We start from the raw sequence: 22,314 nt of genomic DNA, 5'->3' as shown, positions 1-22,314 counted from the left end.
TAAAATTTCACATGTGACAAATGCTATAAAGGGGACCTACGGGATACTGTACAAGCCTATTGTGTTTTTGTTTGTTTTTCAATTTTTTACAGTTTCTAAAAATCACACAAGATAGTTGTTTTTAAGATTTTTGGTTTTTTGATGTGGACCATTTTTAAAGTCTGTATTGAATCTGCTACAATACTGCTTCTGTTTTATGATTAGGTTTCTTTGGTCCTGCAGCATGTGAGTTTAGCTCCCTGACCAGGGATCAAACCTACACACCCTGCATTGGAAGGAGGAGTCTTAACCACTGGACCACCAGGGTGGTCCTAAGTTTGATTATTTAAATTCCTATATTATTCTGTAGTTGTTTGACAGGTATCCATCTTGTTATTAAGATGATAAACTGCCTTTGGTTGGAACTGTATCTTAGAACTGACTTCCACAGGTCTGGGCACACAATAGATTGTCCAAAAACACCCGCTGGCCATGGGGAAATGTCTTTTCCATTTCTGCAATTCTAACATTTCTCATTAAATACTCTAAAATGTAGACAATGATGTACAAAATACCTGATCAAATCCTTCCAACATCTGGAGAAGCAGAGCCGAGGATGCGTATCCCAGCACTCTTCTGGAGTCAGGTTTTACACATAAGCTCGTGCATGTGCGGTCAGTCGCAAAGTCACGTCCGATTCTCTGTGATCCCATGGACTGCAGCCTGCCAGGCTCCCCTGTCCATGGGGTTTTCCAGGCAAGAATACTGGAGTGGGTTGTCATTTCCTCATCCAGGGGATCTTCCCAACCCAGAGATCAAACCTACATCTGCTGCATTGGCAGGTGGATTCCTTACCTCTGAGCCACCTGGGAAGTCCCACATGTACCCATCTGCTAACCACTCCCACATCCGTCCCTGGCAGGACCATCCTCAGTTGAGCCCAGTTAGCAGCACAAAGGTATGTGTCAGCCTGACTCAGAAAGCAAGTTGAAGCTGAGCTTCTGAGGTGGATGGCTGGAAGCCTGGGGACGCTCTTCCTGTGGTAGTACATATTCAAAGTGTGCTTTCTCTGTCACGTCTGTGTTCTCACTGAATTCATCCTTCTTACAGTCAGACGTTTATAGCACTTACTACCTCTCAACATATTGTATATTTATTTGTATTGTCTGCTCTGATGGGAATGTAAACTTTGAGAATAAGGACTTTTTATTTCTGCGTTTTACTTGGGGGAGCATTTTATTGAAGTAAAGACACAGCATGCATGCATCATAAACCTGGTCAATTTTAAAATGTATTTGGCTGCTCCCGGTCTTCCATCTGGCATGCAGGATCATCTAGTTACAGCACGAGGCATCTTGTCCGGGCCCGCTGCATTGGGAGCGTGGAGTCTTGGCCCCTGGACCACCAGGGAAGTCCCCAGCCTGGTAAAATTTTGCAACATAAACACACCTAGGTAACCAGTACCTGTTTATCTGGAATAAAACATTCCCTCTCCCTAGAAGCTTTGTCACACCAAGACTCCCAGGACTGCCTTGGTCTTGCCCACTGTTGTAATCTGACACCTCCTTTGGTACCTGGCATACAGCAGGTGCTTAATAAACACAGATGGTTCCCAACTTACAATGGTTTAACTTGCGGGGTTTTTTTTTCTTTAACTTTCTGATGGTATGAAAAAGATACACATTCAATAGAAACCACACTTGGAATTTTGATCTTTCCGCTGGTTACATACTCTGACGCTGGGTAGTGGCACCTGCCGCAGCTCCAAGTCAACCACGTGATACACTTAAAACCATTCTGGACCCATCAAGCGTCTGGTTTTTCACTCTCAGTGCAGCATTCAATAAATGACATATACCCAACACTTTGCTTTAACATCAGTTTGTGTTAGATGATTTGGTGCAATTGTAGGCTAGTTTCAGTGCTCTGAGTATGTTGAAGGCTAAGCTATGATGCATTTTATTTTTACTTTCTTGGCCATGCTATGAGGCACGCAGGATCTTAGTTCCCCAACCAGGGGTCAAACCTGTGCCCCTGCAATGGAAGTGTGGGGTCCTAACCACCAGAGAATACCGTATGGTGCATTTTAATTGTAAAAAATAACTGTATTTGTTTACCTTTGGTTGTGCTGGGTCTTCGTTGCAGCACAGGCTTTTTTTGGTTGCCGGAAGCGAGGGCTACACTAATTGTGGTGCTCAGGCTTCTCAGGCGCTTCTCTTACTGTGAAGCACGGACTCTAGGGGCACGTGGACTCAGTCATTGCCGCTCCCCAGGCTCTAGAGCACAGGCTCAGTAATTGCAATGCACGGCTTATTTACTCCAGGGCATGTGGGATCTTCACAGACCAGGGATCGAACCTGTGTCTCCTGCATTGGCAGGGAGATTCTTTACCACTGAGCCACCAGGGAAGCCCCTTATGATGCATTTTAAACTGACAATATTTTCAACTTATGATGGGTTTACTGGAACGTAACCACAGCATAAGTTGAGGAAGATCTGTAATTGTTAAATAAATAAATCCATCCATTCATACATTCATAGTTATTAGGGGCCTAGTCTTTGCCAGGCACTGTTCAAAGTGCTGAATGCACTAAGAAAAATAAGTTACTCTCCCTTTCTTTAAAGATTCTCGATCAAGTGAACTCTCAGAGAAATGCTGAGATGTATCCCTGGAACCCTGTGGAGGAGAAGAGGCTACTTTGAAGGATGTTTATAGTTGCAGAGAAAGAAGGAATGTAGGCTGTAGCTCTGCAGAATTCCTCTGGTGGTTTCAAGTTTTGCATACATGGTCGTCTTTTCTGATGTATGCAGTCCAACTTGGTTGCTCACATAGCAGAAATGTTTACTTTTCTGTTGCATTCTTAACGGGATCATTGAATGTTAAAGTCTCTCATTGATCATCACATTGAAATTCCAACTATATTAGAAGTCTTTTGGTTGCAGGTAACAGAAAATTCAGCCCCAACCAGTTGACATGATAAATGGAATTTGCTGGCTCCTATAACTGTTAAGTTCAGCTATATGGTGGTTTTGGAGAAGGCAATGGCACCCCACTCCAGTAGTCTTGCCTGGAAAATCCCATGGACGGAGGAGCCTGGTAGGCTGCAGTCCATGGGGTCGCTAAGAGTCGGACACGACCGAGTGACGTCACTTTCACTTTTCACTTCCATGCATTGGAGAAAGCAATGGCAACCCACTCCAGTGTTCTTGCCTGGAGAATCCCACCGGGGGAGCCTGGTGGGCTGCTGTCTATGGGGTCACACAGAGTCGGACACGACTGAAGTGACTTAGCAGCAGGAGCATATGGTGGTTTTAAGGCAAACCATGATCCCAGGCTCAATAATTTCAACACTGATCCAGTTTAATTTCATGCCTTTCTCTGCCTTCCAGACTACCTGTTATGTCCCAAGCCTGGCTTCTTCATCATCTCAAGATGACTACTAGCAACGTTCCTGGACTGAATCTTTTTCATTCATGTCCAGATGGATAAGAAGTCACTTCCATAGAAAAGTAAGAAAGTTTCTATTCTTGCAATCTCCAGCAAATGTCATCTCCTCTTGCATTTTATTGGCCTGGAGTTGGATATTTGCTCATTTTGAACCAAGCACTGTGACCAGCAACATGGCAGGGTGTGATGACTGGCTTAAACCAAATAGGGTTTGCCCTTGGTGATGGCTGATTCGATGTATCAATTTGACTGGGACACAGGGTTTCCATACACTGATCAAACATTATTTCTGACTGTGTCTGTGAGGGTGTTTCTGAAGGAGATGAATGTCTAAATTTGTAGACTGAGTAAAGTAGATTGCCCTCCCCAATGTGGGTGAGCCTTGTCTAATCTGTTGGAGGCTTGAATTGAATAAAGGTCTAGGGGGAAAGAAGAATTTGCTTTCTATCTGTTTTTGAGCAACAACATCAGTTTCTTCTTGTCTTTGGACTTGAACTCAATCCATCCACTCTCCTGAGCCTCCATCTGCAAGCTCCATCTTAACCCCACACGAGCCAATTCTGTATAATTAATCTCTTTATATATATATTTGTTCTGTTTCTCTGGAAAACCCTGACTAATACACCCCTGGAGCCAGGAGTGGGATCAGATTTTTCCCAAGGGGCGTTGACTGCATGAGCAAGGAATGGATAAGTGATGAAAATTGGGATTCTGTTGTCATTGAAAGGAAGGAAGGAAAGAAGAAAAAAAATTGGCGCGAGAAAAAGAACAAGCATCTGTGACACTTGTACCTCTCCTGTCTTTTTTAAAAAAGATTTTTATTTTATTTATTTGGCCTCACAGCATGTGGGATCTTAGTTCCCTGACCAGGGATTGAACCTTCACTCCCTGCATTGGAAGTACAGGGCCTTAACCATTGGACCACGAGGGAAGTTTCACATCTCTTCTGTCTTTAGTATCAGAGCCTTAGTACTTAATGCTCTACACCCCTATACTGCCTCTTATGATTTATTGCCTGTCCAGTGCTAGGGGCTATGGGAAAATAAGACCTCGGAATGTCCCAGAAAGTAGAGTTTAATATGATATAGAAGGCATCCACAAATAGCTACAGTGGAAGGTAGTATAATGACTACATGTCATCAAAGAAAAATCAGTAAGGTGCTCCCTGAAGAAAAACTCCCCTCTGTGGACACATGGTACTCCCCTCCTTAACTGGGTTGCATACAACTTCTTGTACGGGTGCTGAGCATCTTTACCCTGTGGACAGGGGGTTTCACAGAAACAGCATATTGTGCAACTTTCCTTAAAACTAAGACGTAAGGGACTTCCCTGATGGCCCAGTGGTTAGCAGTCCACCTGCCAATGCAGAGGACACGGGTTCCCTCCCTACTCTGGGAAGATTCCACATGTTGAGGACAGCTAAGTCTGTGTGCCACAACCCCTGAGCCCACGCTCTAGAACCCACAAGTCGCGACTACTGAGTCCCTACGCCCAGAACCCATGCTCCACGACAAGAGAAGCTACCACAGCGAGAAGCCCGAGCACTGCATTGAAGAGTTGCCCCGCTGCCCGCAACTCGAGAAAGCCCACATGAAGAAACGAAGATGCAGAGCAGCCAAAAATAAATACATAAATAAATTTTTGGAAAATTAAAATGCAATATGAACTAACACGGCTAAAATGCAAATCTTTCACGTCCAGGACTCTTACCACATCCTTCAGAAGAACTGGAGGCTTAATTGAATGGAATATTATACAAACTTGAGCTTTAAAATGTACCCCTGAGTCTCCAAATATATTCCTGAAATATTTTTCCCTACATGGGAGAATATCTAGTAAGAACTTTTCTTCCTTCCAGAGTCCTAAAATAGTTGTTGTTTTTCACACCTCCCTGCTCAACACTAGAGAGGGGACATGATTTTTTTGTTTTGAATTTAATGAGTTGTATTTTTAAAAACGCTTGACCTAGGGCCTTGTGCCTAAGGGGTCCTTGATCAATGCTGATTGAACCCAAGTCTACAACTACAAATGATCATCATGTCTGCCTTCTCCTTAAGATATTCTGCTTAATCATGCTGTTCAATATAAAAAAATATCCAATCAAAAAATAGGCAGAAGACCTAAAGAGATATTTCTCCAAAGAAGACATACGGATGGCCAAGAGACACATGAAAACATGCTCAGATTGCTAATTATTAGAGAAATGCAGATCAAAACTACAATGAGATATCACCTCACACTAGTTAGAATGGCTATCACGAAAAATTTGCAAACAATAAATGCTGGAGAGAGTGTGGAGAAAAGGGAACCCTCCTACACTGTTGGTGGGCTTCTCTGGTGGCTCAGAGGGTAAAGCATCTGCCTGCAATGCTGGAGACCTGGGGTTGGTTCCTGGGTGGGGAAGATCCCCTGGAGAAGGAAACAGCACCCCACTCCAGTATTCTTGCCTAGAAAACCCCATGGACGGAGAAGCTTGGTGGGCTACAGTCCATGGGGTGGCAGAGAGTCGGACTTGACTGAGCGACTTCACTTTCACTTTATGGAGAGAAGGGCAAAGCATTTGAATGCCAAGAGACAAGACCATCAAATTCTTCATCTTTCCCCAGGAGATTTTCCCTGCCACCACTTTCCCTTTCTGTCTCCCCTTCCGCATACAATTTCTATGTGGATGTAGTAGGTTCTGAAATCAAGGATAGAACTCAACTCTGTCAGGTGCAAATACCTGTCTTTTGAGGCAGACTCCACCTGTGAGGAATAAAGTGTGGTAAACACTCTATCTACCATGATGGACGCTGGACCACAGGGGAAGGCTACAGGAGACAGGCCACCCATCAGATGTTTCCTCTTTCCAAGTGTGGAGCTCAGATGTGGATTGAGGCCTTTTAGTACTGGATAGAAGAAGTATTAAGAGACTCCAGAATGGAAATTCTTCTCACTTCCACGTCCTTTTAAAATTATCTGCCTCAAGATGGTTATAAACCTCTAGTCCTCAAAAGTCATTAGACATTTGACTGACACGAAGCAGACCCTCTTGTCTTAGGGCAGAAGGTGCTGTGTTGACTCTCCCCGAGAAACGTGACACCGGCTGGAGGCCTGAGGAGCTAGCGCTCGGTCTTTGTGGCCTGGCCTTGTTCTTTGTGGTGAGTTAGGTTATTCAGAGATACCCTTTGGCTAAGAGCATCTAAAAACTATGAGGAAAAGAAAAATGTTTCATAATCTTCACGAAAGCATCAAATTACTGATCAAATAAAAACAAAAAAATCAGGCCAAAAGCTAAGAGAAAGCAGAAATCCAGAGGTAAACAGAGCACTCTTCTGTCCTCACAAAAGCCAGATGGTTCCGAGGAACTGAGCTCTCAGTGTGAGAGGGACCGAAATTAAAGCCCAGGACAGAGGTTTAAATGGAAGCCTCCACAGGAAGCGGGACTTTCAAAGGGGACGCCACCTCCCTGCTTCCACCTCCATGGGGTTTGAGGAGATTAAACTGGGCCAGAAGGAGCAAAGGAGCAAAACAAAATGCATGAGAAGTTGTAATTTGAGGTAGTTACTCCCACGGATTCAAAAGACTTGGGTGGTCTGAGAAATCCTAAACCCTGAATGAAGTTAAAATGGTACCACACAGAAGGGTACCTATGTGCCCGAAAGAAGGAAAGACAAATTCAAATTCTCCTGAGGAAGAGCCCCTTCATCTTAGGCCACAGAGCATCTCCATAAACAGTTTTCCAAGGCAGTGAGCAGCGTATAATTTAAAATATCCAAGATAACCAAGCACACACGGAAACCAACAGAAACAACAGAGAACCATAAAAAGAGCCATGTAGATTCTAGATGATTAAGTTAGAGATGATAAATTATAAGACATCCTTACTTAGTGTTTAAAGGATATATTTTAGAAATATCTGCAGAGATTAGTAAACTATAAAAAGTGTCGTGGGGCTTTAAAAATAAAAAAGTTTAAGTTTTAACTGAAATTAAAAATTCAGGGGATAGATTAAGAGTGCAATTGAAGAAACAATTATTGAAAGAGCAATGAACTGTTCTGAATGCAACACAAAATAAAAAAGATGGAAAATATGAAATAGAGGTTAAGAGACATGCGAGATAATGTTACAGAGGAATTCCAGAAGGAGGGAGAAAAGAATTGGGCAAATGCAATATGTGAAGACATAATGCTCAAACATTTTTACCACTGCTCCAGATACTTATCCAGAGATTAAGGAATCTGCTGAATCCAAGCAATATAACATACTTAGATATATTCAGATGCATCATAGTGAAATTATAGATAACTAAAAATAAAGAAATTCTTAAAAATACTCGGAAAAAAACAGAGAGAAAAGATTGCCAGGAGCTAGATTGACAGCAAGCTTTCAACAACAAACAATGGACACCAGAAAAATAACGCTATATTTTCAGCATATTAAAAAAAAACAATTTGCAAGCCTACCATTGTATATCTAGTGAAAACACATCTTTTAAGAATACGGACACAATTGGGACTTCCCTGATGGTCCAGTGGTTAAGAATTTGCCTGCTAATTCAGGGGACACGGGTTAGGTCCCTGGTTTTGGAACTAAGATCCCACACGCTGTGGAGCAGCTAAGCCCATACGCAGCAGCTACTGAAGCCCACATGCTCTAGAGCCTGTGCTAAGTAATGAGAGAAGCCACCGCAATGAGACGTCGCTGAAAGACAACTAGAGGGCAGCCCCCACTCACCGCAACTGGAGAAAGCCCTCTCTGCGTGTGGGAGTCGCTCCGTTGTGTCCGACTCTTTGTGACCCCATGGATTGTAGCCCACCAGGCTCCTCTGTCCATGGGATTTTCCAGGCAAGGATACTGGAGTGGATTGCCATTGCCTTCTCCACGGGATCTTCCCAACCCAGGGATCAAACCCGGGTCTTCTGCTTTGCAGGTGGATGCTTTACCATCTGAGCTACTAGGGAAGCCCACACAGTAACAAAGATCCAGCACAGCCAAAAGTAAATAAGTAAATCAATTTTAAAAAGAATAAAGGCAAAATAAATAAATAAACATCTTAGGGAAATAAAGATTGTTCACTCCTCGCTAACAAAATCTCCTAAGTGAAGTGCAATGAAGTGAAAGTCGCTCAGTCATGACTGACTCTTTGCACCCCCATGGACTATACAGTCCATGGAATTCTCCAGACCAGAATACTGGAGTCAGTAGCCTTTCTCTTCTCCAGGGGATCTTCCCAACTCAGGGATCGAACCCAGGTCTCCTGCATTGCAGGCAGATTCTTTACCAGCTGAGCCACCAGGGAAAGCCAAAATCTCCTAAAGGAAATGCTAAAAGATACTTGACTTAGGGAAAAAAAAGTGATCTTATAGGGAATGTACGAGACACAGAAAGAATGAAAAACAAAGAAAATGGCAAGTGCAAATGAACATTGGCAATATAAAATTGTAATAAATAATTTTAGGTTATGCTTTAAAATTGAATTAAAATATATGAAAAAAGTCAGTTTACAAGTAGGTAAGTGGGAATGGAATTTAAGTATTTAAGGTTTTTATAATGCCTGAAAAGAGGGTAAAGATACTGATTAACCTAAATTTGGTAAATTAAGTTGGAATTTCTAGGGTAACCACCAGAAGAATATAAATCAAGTATGTAACTTCCAAATTAGTATTTGTGAGAAAGATGGAATAATTTTAAATTCTCAGTTAAACCAAAAGAAGGGATATAGCTGTATAAGCATCCAAGAAAGCAGCACTTCCAGCTAGTTTTGAGTATATTGGAGGCCTGGAAAGAAGAGGAGATTCTGTTGTGAGTCACGTCTGTACGATCTGGCTGACCACAATGGGTAGAGAACCCTGGAGTGAGCTGTACTAGTAAGATTCTTTCATGGGAACTTGAAAACATGACCAGGATGATAAGTAAGGCTAAAACACATGAGTGCAGCAGCTAAGAAAAACAAAAAAAAAAACGTCTATGAGCTTTGGCCCCCGAGGTCCCTGGAGAAGCCCTGGTCTCTGTCCCCCTGTCCTTTCCAAGGCCTAGCTGGTCAGCTCTTCCTTTGAGTCTGTGAACTCTCCCCTGTGCTTCCAATACCTTCTCCCACCAATCCCTTTCCCCACATTCTCCCTCTCTCTCTCTTTTTTTCTTCTTGCTTAATCGGCTTTGATTTGCTTTAAAACAAAAGAAACTTAACTGATGCCAAGAACCATTGGCTCATGCCAGAAGTATCTTCACTCTCTTACATAAAAGTCCAAATGTTTGGCATGGATGGCGAGGTTGTCTTCTTAGCAACAACTTAATCTGAACTGCAGCTGGATTCTCTAACTTATACCAAACATGTGAGATGAACATTCCCAAGATGCAGCCCAGATGGGTGGGCCTCCCATGGGGGCCTTGACTCTTACTTTACACTCGCTATGAGGCTATGCTCACCGCTCTGTCATATCCTCCAAAACACATCCAATACCACAATGTACTAGTGAGAAAACTGATGTTTTATTGGGGATTCTTTGGAGCCTGTGAAAGAAGGATCACGTCTCACACATATCACTGGGCAGAAACTGAATCCATTACCCCAGAGGACATCTTTGTCTTTTCCCATCAAAGAGCCCAGCTCTGCTGGTTGCCTCTTCTCTCTTCTTTCTTTCCTCCCACTCAACTTGCCTTTGCTTAGAAAATAACTTATAGTTACCAGGGGGGAAGGGGAGGGGAGAGGGATAGTTAAGGAGTTTGAGATCGACATGTATACACTGCTCCATTTAAAATGGATAACTAACAATGTCTTCTGCTCAGTAGCACGGGCAACTCTGCTCAGTGTTAGGTGGCAGCCCGGATGGGAAGGGAGTTTGGGAGTGAATAGACACGTGCATATTCAAAGGCTGAGTCCTTTTGCTGTTCACCTAAAACTATCACAACATTGTTAATCTGCTATACTCCAACACAAAATAAAAAGCTAAAACAAAAAAAGAAAAAAAAAAAGAATTAGTTTTGTCATCCTAAGAAAGTCAGACTTTGCCCTCAGCTTGTACCCTCCACTCAGCAAAACAAAACCCCTACTCTTTAGCAGAACACAGTCCCTTGGCGTTGGGGATCTTGGTGTCTTTTCCCACCTTATTGGATGTGCTCTTCCTTGGTCAATTGCAAGCCCATCTACAGCACTCCCAGCACCTTGAGTACTGCCTGCCACAGTAGATTCTCGGAGGGTCATTGATGAATTTCATATGTCTTTGTACATCTCATGGGGGTGCCCAGGTGGCACTAGTAGTAAAGAATCCGCCTGCCAATGCAGGAGACATAAGAGATGTGGGTTTGATCCCTGGGTAAGAAAGATCCCCTGGAGAAGGAAATGGCAACCTGCTCCAGTATGAGTGAGTGAGAGCTGCTCAGTGGTGTCCTACTCTTTGCAACCTCATGATCTATACAGTCAATGGAATTCTCCAGCCCAGAATACTGGAGTGGGTAGCCTTTCCCTTCTCCAGTGGATCTTTCCAACCCAGGGACTGAACCCAGGTCTCCCACATTGCGGATGGATTCTTTACCAGCTGAGCCAGAAGGGAAGCCCAAATACTAGAGTGGGTAACTTATCCCTTCTTCAGCAGATCTTCCCAACCCGGGAATCAAACTGGGGTCTCCTACATTGCAGGCGGATTCTTTACCAACTGAACAATCAGGGAAGCCCTCTCCAGTATTCTTGCCTGGAGGATTCCATGGACAGAGGATCCTGGTTGGCTACAGTGTGTAGGGCTGCAAAAAGTTGGACACAACTGAAACGACCTGGGATGCACTCATGCATCTCATAGAGCCTAGAAAGGAGCATTGCAGGGACTGTGTTTGACAACTGGTCCTTGAATAGATGACTGCATCACCACTATTTAGGAGATTTTGTGAGAGGACTAAAGGTTGTGACACTGGCCTAAACACTGTAATGTATTCAAAGTAAGAAGCAATCAAATTAACAAAGAGTATGTTAACAGAATGGAGTATTAACTCAATTTATCCATTGATTAAACTGCTTTCGGGTTCCAGGATGTGAGCCATATGGAATAAAATTTGGAATTTAGAAGAACAGTCAAGTTTTTCATTTCAAAGATAGTGGAAAGATAAACCATGGGAAAGGCTTCATTTCTCTTCACATATACCTTTTGAGAATTTTTGTTTATTTATTTATTTTGGTTGCGCTGGGTCTTCATTGCTGTGAGTGGGCTCTCTCTAGTTGTGGTGAGCAGGGGCTACTCTCTAGCTGCGGTGAATGGGCTTCTCATTGCAGGGCTCCTCCTGCTGTGGAGCACAGGCTCTAGACCATACGAGCTTCAGCAGTTGTGACTCAGTCTGAGTAGGTGCTGCTTCCAGGCTCTAGGACACAGGCTCAATAGTTTCGGCTCATGGGCTTAGTGGTCCTGTGGCATGTGGGATCTTCCCAGACCAGAGATACAACTGGTGTCCCCTGCATTGGCAGGCAGATTCCTAACTGCTGGACCACCCAGGAAATCCTATGTATATATATCTTAAAAAAAAATTATTGACTTACAAGTAAAATTTATACTGTGTCTATATAAGGCCAAAGTACCTAATCTAAGTAGAACTACCAGATAAAATACAGGACACCTGATTAAATGTGAATTTCAGATACACTAAATTTTTTAGTGTAAGTTTGTCCTGAGAATCACATGGGAAATACTTATAGTTTAAAAATATCATTGTTTATTTGAAATTTAAATGGCATATTATATATTTTTTGTAAAGCCTGGCAACTGCAAATCTATGAAAAAAATATTCAGTTCATGGTATGGTCTAGACATTTGACATATCATCTGGATAAATTAATCTCCTTTTCATATAGATGTTTGGCTATCGTGTGTAGTGTTAAGAGCCCACTTTCTGCTATCCTTAACATCTCTTTGCTTCTCTCCTCTCTTAATGATAAGTATTGGTTGAAATAAAAGATTTTTCTTGCCATGCCCCCAGCTTTCAAGGACTCAAGGACCAGAAGGTCTGGGTAATTCAGTTCTTATTGACTTTCAGTAGAGGTGACATTGATAAAAGGGGTCAAAATGGTTAGTAAAGATCTCAAAGTGTGAAAAAGCTCAAAGTGAGAAAACCAATTCACCCTTGACCTACTTTCCAATCTGAGTCTCACAGCCCTGGCCATGAGGGCCCATCCCAGAAAAACCAGTCTTGAAGAATATGTTCATAATTTTTCATAATGAATAATGGTCAATTTGAGCAAAAGAAACAAACATGCATTCTACATAGCAAATCCACAAGTGCTGGGATTCAAGGTATAGGATGTTGATGAAAGTGGAAGAGAGAAAATTGGTCAAAAATACAAGGAATTTGTGTACAACAACCAAAAGCTAGAATAAGCTTGATGCCATTTTTTCACTGGGGTCCAGCTACATACATATAGAAATTTCATCAACCCATTTTAGTTAGAGGTAAAGTTTATCTAGATTAGAGGAAAGTTTGATTTTAAAGGATCTTTAGGAAGGAATTCACTGATGGTCCATTGGTTAGGACTCCATGCCTTCACTGCCAAGGATGCCGATTCAATCCCTGGTTGGGAAACTAAGATCCCAGAAACCTCAAGTTGTGGCCAAAGGAAGAAAGAAGGAAAGAATCAATTTTCTTCCTTTCAGGTGTATATTCTATTAGGAGTGAGACTGACAAGTGGAATTACTAAAAGTCCTACTTTAATGAATAGAAATGGGCTTCCCTGGTAGCTCAGCTGGTAAAGAATCCGCGTGCAATGTGGGAGACCTGGGTTAGGAAGATCCCCTGGAGAAGGAAAAGGCGACCCACTCCAGTATTCTGGCCTGGAGAATTCCACGGACTGTATAGACCATGGGGTCCCAAAGAGTCAGACACGACTGAACGACTTTCCCTTTCAAGAAATGGGTACGTGGTTAATATGACAAAGAACAGCCCTGAGCAGTGATTGAATTCTTAGGGCACTACTACATACATTCTCATCAACAAAAATACTAATAACATGTTTGAAATAAATTTATTGGATACAAGAGTGCTATACTACTCAACCACAAAAAAAGAAATAATGCCATTTGCAGCAACATGGTTGAACCTAGAGATTATCATACTTAGTGAAGTAAATCTGACAGAGAAAGGCAAATATCATATGGTGTCACTCGTATATGGAATCTAAAATACGATACAAATGGACTTCTTTACAAAACAGAAATACTCACAGACACAGAAAACAACCTTATTGTTACCAAAGAGGAGAGCTGGGGGAGGGATAAATTAGGAGTTTGGAGTTAGCAGATACACACTTTAATATATAAAATAAACAACAAGGTCCTACTGTATAATACAGGGAACTATATTTAATATCTTATAATAACCTATAATTAAAAAGAAAATTATATATATGAGTCACTTTGCTGTATATCAGAATCTAATCTGTTAGATTAAAAAAAAAAAATCTAGCTCTTTTTGTGTGTAGCTCTTTCTCGTGGCGCCTTGGAGGCTGTCAGCCGCTTCAGAATGAAGCTGAACATCTCTTTCCCGGCCACTGGCTGCCAGAAGTTCATTGAAGCAGACCATGAACGAAAACTTTGTACCTTCTATGAGAAGCGTATGGCCACAGAAGTTGCTGCTGCCACTCTGGGTGGAGAATGGAAGGGTTATGTGGTCCGAATAGGTGGCAGGAACGATAAGCAGGGTTTCTCCATGAAGCAGGGTGTCTTGACCCATGGCCGAGTTTGCCTGCTACTGAGTAAGGGGCATTCCTGTTACAGATCAAGGAGGACTGGAGAGAGAGCGCAAACCTGTACGGGGTTGCACTGTGGATGCAAATCTGAGTGTTCTCAATTTGGTCATCGTGAAAAAAGGGGAGGAGGATATTCCTGGACTCACCGATACTACAGTGCCTCGTCGCCTGGGTCCCCAAAGAGCTAGCAGAATCTGCAAACTTTTCAGTCTCTCTAAAGAAGATGATGTCCGCCAGTATGTTGTGCGAAAGCCCCTAAACAAAGACGGTAAGAAAGCTAGGACTAAAGCACCCAAGATTCAGCGTCTTGTGACTCCACGAGTTCTGCAACACAAACGCCCGCGTACTGCTCTGAAGAAACAGCGTACTAAGAAAAATAAAGAAGAGGCTGCAGAATATGCTAAACTTTTGGTCAAGAGAATGAAGGAGGCCAAAGAAAAACGGCAGGAACAGATTGCCAAGAGACGGAGGCTGTCCTCTCTGAGAGCTTCTACTTCTGAGTCCAGTCAAAAATGAGATGTTCTAAGAGTAACAAATAAATAAGATCAGACATCAAAAAAAAAAAAAACAACAAACAAACAGCATTGTAAATCAACTATAGTACTTCTTTAAAAAAAAAAAAAAAAAGGAGAAAAAGAATGCTCTAATTCTTGGGGTGCCTGCCTGGCTCATGAAAATTCCTCTTTTCTAAAAATCAGCTCCAGAACCCAGGAGTGAGCTCCTGAAAGACTGAGTCATCCAATCAACTGGCCAAGCTGATTGATTGAAGGAAGACCTCTGGTCCAGGCTGGACCAATCAGAGTAGTTCTCTAAGACAATTTTTCCAACTGCAGCTTAAATTCCGGCCCTCTTTGGAGGTGGAAGCCTGGTATGTGAGTCCTGGGAGCTGTCAGTGCCATGCGGAGGGATCTTGATTGCAGAAGGAGAATGAATCCAACAGATAGGGAGAAGCAGAGACATGGAGCCTGTGTCCTGCTGAATTCCAGTCCGTGGTTCCAGCTGTCCCCAGGCCCAGCTGTTCCCCTGTGCCTCCCACTGCTGTGTGACCTGCTGTGTTTGTTTATCGAATACGTTCTCTTTTCCTGGCCTGTTAGCGAGGTTCCTGTCACTTGTAATAAAAGCATCCTGAGTAGTCCAGCATTGTGTCGTGTGCTATGCTGCTTGTAGGGGGCATGCGGAGATGAACAGACAAGGATGCACACCCTTAAAGGACTTACAGTTCTGTGTGTCAACCATAATACAGGGTGGAAAATTATAAATGTTTAAGAGGACTCAAAAGCTGTAGGAAAGTAAAGGTGGGAGAAATCACTTCTACGGGGAGTCTTTAGGGACAACTTGTCTGAGATGGCTTTTGAACTCACCTCTAAGGTAAGATGAATTTTGCTCATGTGGCCATGAAGGAGACAAGACCCTCAAGATGGAGAAAAGGGACTTCCCTGGAAGTCCAGTAGTTAAGACTTCACTTTCCAATGCAGGGGGTGCAGGTTCGATACCTGGTAGGGGAGCTAAGATGCCACATGCTTCGCAGCCAAAAAAACCAAAACATAAAACAGAAGTGATGTGGTAACAAATGCAATAAAAGACTTTAAAAATGGTCCACATTCAAAAAAAAAAAAGAGAGAAAAAAACATGAGCAAAGATTAAGCAGCAAAGTGGGGTATGTGTGAAAAATAGGCTTGCCCAGTAGGTCAAAGCATTGAGCCTCAGTGGGGAAACATGAAGATTTTTAAGCAAGACAGGAATGTGGTCTTTGAACAGTAGGTTGGAATGGAGGAGACGATGGGATCATGCAGCTAGGAGGTTCTTACAGTGTGCCAAGCTGAAAATAATAAATGTTCTGATTAGGAGAAGGCCAATAGGGAATGGGGGAAATGAGGAAACTCCTTACTTTGGATAATCACAGGGTTTTCAGTCCAGAATGATATCTGAAGAGCAGGGAAAAGGGATGGCCTGGGGACCCACGTGGTGAAACAAAGGCTGAGACAGGCCCTGTGGGGAGTATATTGTTGTTTCGTCTGGTCAGGTCTGACTCTTTGTGACCCCAGGGACTGTCGCCCGCCAGGCTCCTCTGTCCATGCGGTTCTCCAGGCAAGAAGACTGGAGTGGGTTGCCATTTCCTCCTCCAGTGCAGGGTTTGAGGAGTGACTGGAGCATTGCGTCATTGACATCTTCCTTGAGACTAACTAGTAAGAACTAGAAGTAAAACCAGGAACCAGGCTCCACGGTGGTGACCTCACAGCAGAGGAGAGAAGGTAAAAGGCACAGGTTCCCCACCAGAGGGACCTCAGGAAGCCTGCGAAAGACAAACACAAAAGAATCAAAAAACAAAGAGGCACAGAGAGACCGTTGTAGAAACGGTGGAGGCTGGGAACAGCTTACACGGGAAACTGCGTGATTCAGAAGTGGGAACTTTCCAGCCTGGGTGAAGAGGCAAGGAAATCCAGGAGGACATTCAAGCCACAAGAAGGGGGGACTTCCCTGGAGGTCCAGTGGCCGAGACTCTGCACTCCCAGCACAGGGGGTCTGGGTTCCCTCCCTGGCCCAGGACCTAGGTCCCACCTGCCGCAACTAAGACCTGGCACAGCCAAATAAATAAATGTTTTTTTAAAAAACAAATAAAGAAAGAAAACAACAAGAAGGGTTCGGTAGGGATAGGGGGGAAATGTGAGAGCCTGCAGAGCCCAGTGGAGAATTTCCAGGCTTCAGAGTGTGGGCCAGGAGAGATCCTGTTTGATTATCTGCCTGTGTCTTGATGACATTAAGCAGTGCAGATAAAGCTCTCTAGACCCAAGAAGGCTGAGGAACTATAAGAAAAGATCTATGGGTGTTTCTAGAATGTTGAGGAGCAAGAGACATCTGAAGAGTACCCTAGAGGGTGGCAGGCAGGAAGAAGGACTGGGGAAGCTGAGGAAGCATAGCGGCGTGGACTTCCTTGGAGTTGATGATGGACCAAAAAATAGTCAGGAAAAGGAACCGGGGAAGCAAGCATCAGGAGACTCATGTCAGTTTGGAATGGGGAGGGTGGGGAAAGGAGGTATGTGTGTGGAATGCTGTGCAAAAAGAGGAGGAACGTATCCTCCTGCAGATAAAGTCAGATTTTGACAAAAGGTGATGAAACAAGCATTTGAAGCAAAGATTGAGGGTATCAGATGGTTTATTTCCAAGAGATGACTGGTTGCCCAGGGGGCCTGGAGGAGAGCTCAGACTGAGCTGCAGAGAACCAGGAATGCAGGGAAAAAAAAGATGAGCATGGTTGATAATTTTTACAGTAAATTTAATGAAGTGAGAGTAGCTCAAGACTCACATTAATGATAAAGAAGCAGACATAGGAGGGAGTCGGGGAGGGGGGCTGGATGAAGAGGGTCAAAAGGAACCAATCTCTAGTTAGAAGATAAATAAGTACCAGGTATGTCATGCACAACATGATAAATATAATTAGCCCTGCCATATGTTACATATGAAAGTCAAGACAGTAAATCCTAAGAGCACTCATCAGAACGAAAAAGATGTTTCTATTTTTTTATGTCACACCTATATGAGATGATGCACATTCACCAAATTTATTATGATAATCACTACATATGTAAGTCAAATTGTTACATTGTACACTTAAACTTATATGGTGCCATGTGTCAGTTATGTCTTAATAAAACTGGAAGTTAAAAATAAAATCAATTAAAAAAAAAAACCTGTAAAAGTCATTTTGCAGAAAGGGCTTCCCTGATGGTTCAGTGGTAAAAAGTCTGCCAGCTGATGGAGGAGACATGGGTTCGATCCCTGATCCAGGAAGATCCCATTGGAAATGGGGCAACCAAGCCCGTGGCATCACAACGACTGAGCCTGCGCTCTAGAGCCCGGGAACCATAACTACTGAAGCCAGAATACCCTAGAGCCTGCGCTCCGCAGTAAGAAGCAGCTGCAATAAGAGACCCGTGCACCGCAACTAGAGTAGGCCCCACTCACTGCAACTAGAGCAGAAAAAAGCCCTCACAGCAACGGAGACCCAGCATTGCCAAAAATGAATAAATAATAATAAATTTTTTAAGAGTCAGTTTAAAAAAAGGAGACATAGAGGGACTTCACCGGCAGTCCAGTGGTTAAGACTCCAAGCTCCCAATGCAAGGGGTGAGGGTTAGATCCCTGGACAGGGAACTAACTGCACGGTGAGACCAAAAAAAAAAAGGAGATGTAGGCAGATGGGATTCTTTTGACGAGATTGTTTTCACAAGTGTGACACATTCCGCTCTTCCATGCTTCCATGTTTGAGCCCCGTATCTGCTTGGCAAACCACGCGTGTGTGCATGCGTGTGCGTATGTGTGTGTGGGAATGCACGCAAGATAACAAGAGCTCACTGCACTTTGCTATGTTTGGAGGTAAGGGACCTATGTCCCCCCTTTTGATCACGGTGGTAAACAGAGAAGCGTAAAAGATTCTAGAGCAAACAGCTGCTTCCCTGACTCTTTATTCTCTACCAAAAAAAAAAATAAAGGAATGCCAGGGCTGAAGGTGGAAGCAAAGTTTATCCAGGGCTGCTTTTGGAGACAAGCCCATTTTCCCTTAACAGCTTCTTTCCCAAAGCCTCGTGATCTGAGGATTATCACCCCTTCGGTCTTCTCCCAGCAGCGTGGATGGAAGATAACTCTGCTCCACTCATTTTCAGACCGCATGGCTCCAGTTCCCATGTGCCAGATGCAGGGAACCTGTTGGGTGTGGGTAGAGTCCTACATACAGCGACTCAGGCACGGGTTCCAGAGTTACGCCCAGAGTCCGTGAAGGCGCCCTGCTCTTCCGTTCCCTGCTAGCAGCTGCCACCCGTGTCACGGATGGGGTGGCAGCACAGGGCAGTGAAGAGGCGCCCCAGCTGCATCCCCCACTGACTGTGACCTTGGAAAGGTGAGCCTTTCCAGAGACTTGCGGTCCTCACCTGGATCACGGTTATGATGGTCGTCTACCTCATTTGTGATGACAAACGGGCACGGAGTAGAGAAGGAAATGGCAACCCACTCCAGCGTTCTTGCCTGGAGAATCCCGTGGACAGAGGAGCCTGGCGGGCTATAGTCCAAAGGGTCCCAAAGAGTTGGACACAACTGTTGTGACGCACACAGTGGGCATGGAATACCTATCAATAGTGCCCATGAGGAGGGGAGCAGTTGCGGTTACTATTGTTATGCACGCAGTAAGCTTTCAGTGGAAAGGAGGAGGCATGGTGAGCATGGTGTTCAAGGACAGGGTGTAGACCTGGAGCACTGGGGTGGCGGGAAGACCCCAGGTCCATGGAGAGGACGCGGAGCCTTACAAACAGAGCGAGGCAGAGGACAAAGCCTTCAGGTGTGCCCTGGGTGGTTCTGTGTTTCTGTAACAAGGTTCCCTGGGGTCAGGCCTCACTGCTCAAAATGTTGTCTGGACCAGAGCTCTGGTACCCCCTGGATGCTGGTAAGGAATGCTGATTCTCAGGCCCCACCCCTGGCTGCCGGAATCAGCACCTACGTTTTATTTGTATTATTTATTTATTTTTGGCTATGCTGTGCATGCAGGATCTTAGTTCCCTGACCAGGGATGGATTCCGCAACCTCTGCATTAGAGTTTTAGCCATCGGACCATTAGGAAAGTCCCAGCATCTGCATTTAAACAAGATGTTCAGGTGGTTCACGAGCACTTGGGAGTTTGGAGCTGAGGGACTCAGTTAGCCCCATTTATTAACCAGCCCCACCTTCCCATGAAGGTGGGAGGAGCTCACAGCCCTCACGATGTTTCTGGGTGACTGAGAGAAGATGCTGGTCAGAGAAGAAACCTCCAGGCTGGCTGCCCCCTAGTCAAACACCTCTTGGGGGCCCCTCTCCAGGAAAACCATTCGTATGGGAGAAGAGGGGGACAGATCCACTGAAACCCTGAGCGGTGCCTGGTGAAGGGAGAATCCTGCATAAACCATGAAGCAAATTAACCTCGTGGCAAGACTGAAAGCACCACAACCTTGGTCAGCCCTGAGAGGCTGTGTTTGCAAAGTGCCTGGAGCCTTAGCCCTGTGTGTGTTGTGTTGTAAACAATCCTCTCCACAATATGCATGGTGAGGAAAAGGTCTGCTTTCTTTCATAAACAGAACCGCTGTGCCTGCGTAAAAGGAAATACTAGATGATTAAGACCTTTTCTGAGAGGGTACAGAAACCTCTCTCTCCAAAGAGAGGGAAGGGCTTTTTCTTTACTGTGAAGTGAAACCAGTCTCTGAATCCAGCTTTCTCTTTCTCACTGCCCTGTCCACAAGAGATTTTCTCTGTTGATATTTTTAACAGAGAACGTAAGTTTCCCATTGACAGAGCCCATGATCTGCTCCTTCACCGAACCCTGGACCCAAGATGTAGACCTCTGGCTGTCCCGTAAACAGACAGGGCAGGGGGACGCCAGGACTTCCAGCAATGGTGCTGCCCGTCAGGTCCCTGCCCAGCGCCTCTGCGAGGCGCGAGGCCCTTCCTAAGGGTTCGCTCCAGGGAGCAGTCCTGGCGGGGCCCCCGAGCCCGGGGCCGGGCCTGTGTGCTCTGGGCAGAGGCCCTGTCCATCAGCACTCCTCTGGGGTCTGTCCCGTTTTAGTCAGGAATGTTCCCCAGATAAAGAACCTGGAGGAATGCAGGCCCTCCATCGCAGTGACCCAGGGACAGCGGATCTTTATCACGCGCTGGGCAAGTGCAGGCAGCCCCTCAGACTACTCCATGTGAAACCCCCAAACGGGGATGACACTGAACTCGGGGCACTGAGTCCAGGAAAAGAAGGCGCTGGTGACGCCTTCCCCAGCTCACCTCTGACCTGGGGGGCCCAACACCCACTTCTTTCCCGGCCTGGCTCCTCCTCTGAGCCTGACCCCCCTGGGACTGCAGATTACTGAACAGTTATATTTAGCAAGTCCAGGGAAGGGACAAGCTGGTCCAGCCCACGAGCCCTCTTCCTTCAGAGACCCGGATTCCTTTGTCTTCTCCCTTCCCCTCCCTTCCTAGTCCTTCCTGCCGGCTGGCCCTTAACCCCTTCCTGGCCTGAGGACTTGCCTACTGGCCTCACCCTTAGGCAGGACAGACAGACTCTGAGAGGTGTCACCCAAGTGTCCAGGGACCCAAACTCCTGCCTGAAATTCTGCTCCATAAACCTCTCTTCTGGAACCTGAATATTTTTTGTTATCCAGTGTTTCCTCATAAAATTATGCAAGTACCCTTGGGAAGGGAAATGACAAGCTTTTCTTTTATCGGCTCACAGACTCTGAAGAATGGGTCCAAGTCAAGGCTTTGGAGAAGAAAGAACACACTGGAGACTGATAAGCCGACTTTTGGTGACAAGAGGATTGATGAGTCTCCCAAACCCACTAAAATGGAGCGAAGGAGTGAAAAGAAAAAAAAAGCATAAATCCACAAGGGCCAAAATCAATGGACGAGAACTCAGAGGAGAGAATACACAACTTTGCTACAGCTGTGAATAAAATGAAAGGTCACCAGGATGGAAACCCTAAATGTGGATTTAGGGTTTGTGAGCGGGATGAGGGGTGAGGTGGAGTGTGTGGGAGGCAGTGCTCGTGAGAGCCCTGGTGTTAGGGGAAACGCTGACTGAAACTGCCCACCCTAGTCAGGCACCACAGTAACCGTGTGTGTGAGGTACTTTATGACAGGGAGATCCTGGTAAGGAACACAGGACTAACAAGCCACCACCGAAAGGTCAAAAAGGAGACAGCAGCCCATATGTCTTACCAACACATGGTAAGAATTACCATATGTAAGAATTACCCAGAATCCTTCTTGCTGGCATCCATCTTGGCTGAACAATGCAGGCACCACCAGGAAGGACCCTGAGTCAGAGTGATTGGCCAGAGACAGCCTGGAGACTAATAGCATCACCATAATACCAGCTAGATGGGAGAAAAGTCCTCCTGGGTTCCCTGACCCTCCTGCTCTCCGCCCAGCTGCCCCCTCCCAATAAAGTCTCTCGTTCTGTCAGCACGTGTGAATCCTTGAACAATTCATTTCCTGGTGTCAGACAAGAGCCCTCTCTCCGGGCCCAGAAGGGGTCTTCCTTCCGGTAACCCTAGATCTTGCTTTTCCGCTAGGAAGGCAATAGGCACTATCTAAAACTGAAAAATCGAGCTGTAGTTGAGTAGGCTTATATTTCAAAACTACAGAGTAAGTACCAGAAAAAACAAAAGCAGAGGCCTC

The 22,314-nt window shown here is 44.8% G+C and overlaps 1 long non-coding RNA gene and 1 pseudogene across 1 annotated transcript in view; both read left to right on the top strand.

Annotated features, from left to right (window-relative positions):
- LOC101906081 (uncharacterized) overlaps window positions 1-22,102 on the top strand; it is a 32,058-nt gene extending 9,956 nt beyond the window's left edge. The window contains exons 3-4 of the long non-coding RNA XR_003032964.2: window positions 3,370-3,489; window positions 21,368-22,102. This is a non-coding gene — a long non-coding RNA (uncharacterized lncRNA). The remainder of the gene's footprint in view (window positions 1-3,369; window positions 3,490-21,367) is intronic.
- On the top strand, window positions 4,598-18,187 carry LOC132344059 (small ribosomal subunit protein eS6-like; annotated as a pseudogene).
- Window positions 22,103-22,314: the final 212 nt, after the last annotated feature.

The sequence above is a fragment of the Bos taurus genome, chromosome 27 (assembly GCF_002263795.3).
Source record: "Bos taurus isolate L1 Dominette 01449 registration number 42190680 breed Hereford chromosome 27, ARS-UCD2.0, whole genome shotgun sequence".
Taxonomy (NCBI): domain Eukaryota; kingdom Metazoa; phylum Chordata; class Mammalia; order Artiodactyla; family Bovidae; genus Bos; species Bos taurus.
The sequence above is the reverse complement of the archived record's forward strand: the minus strand, read 5'-3'. Positions and strand labels throughout refer to the sequence as shown.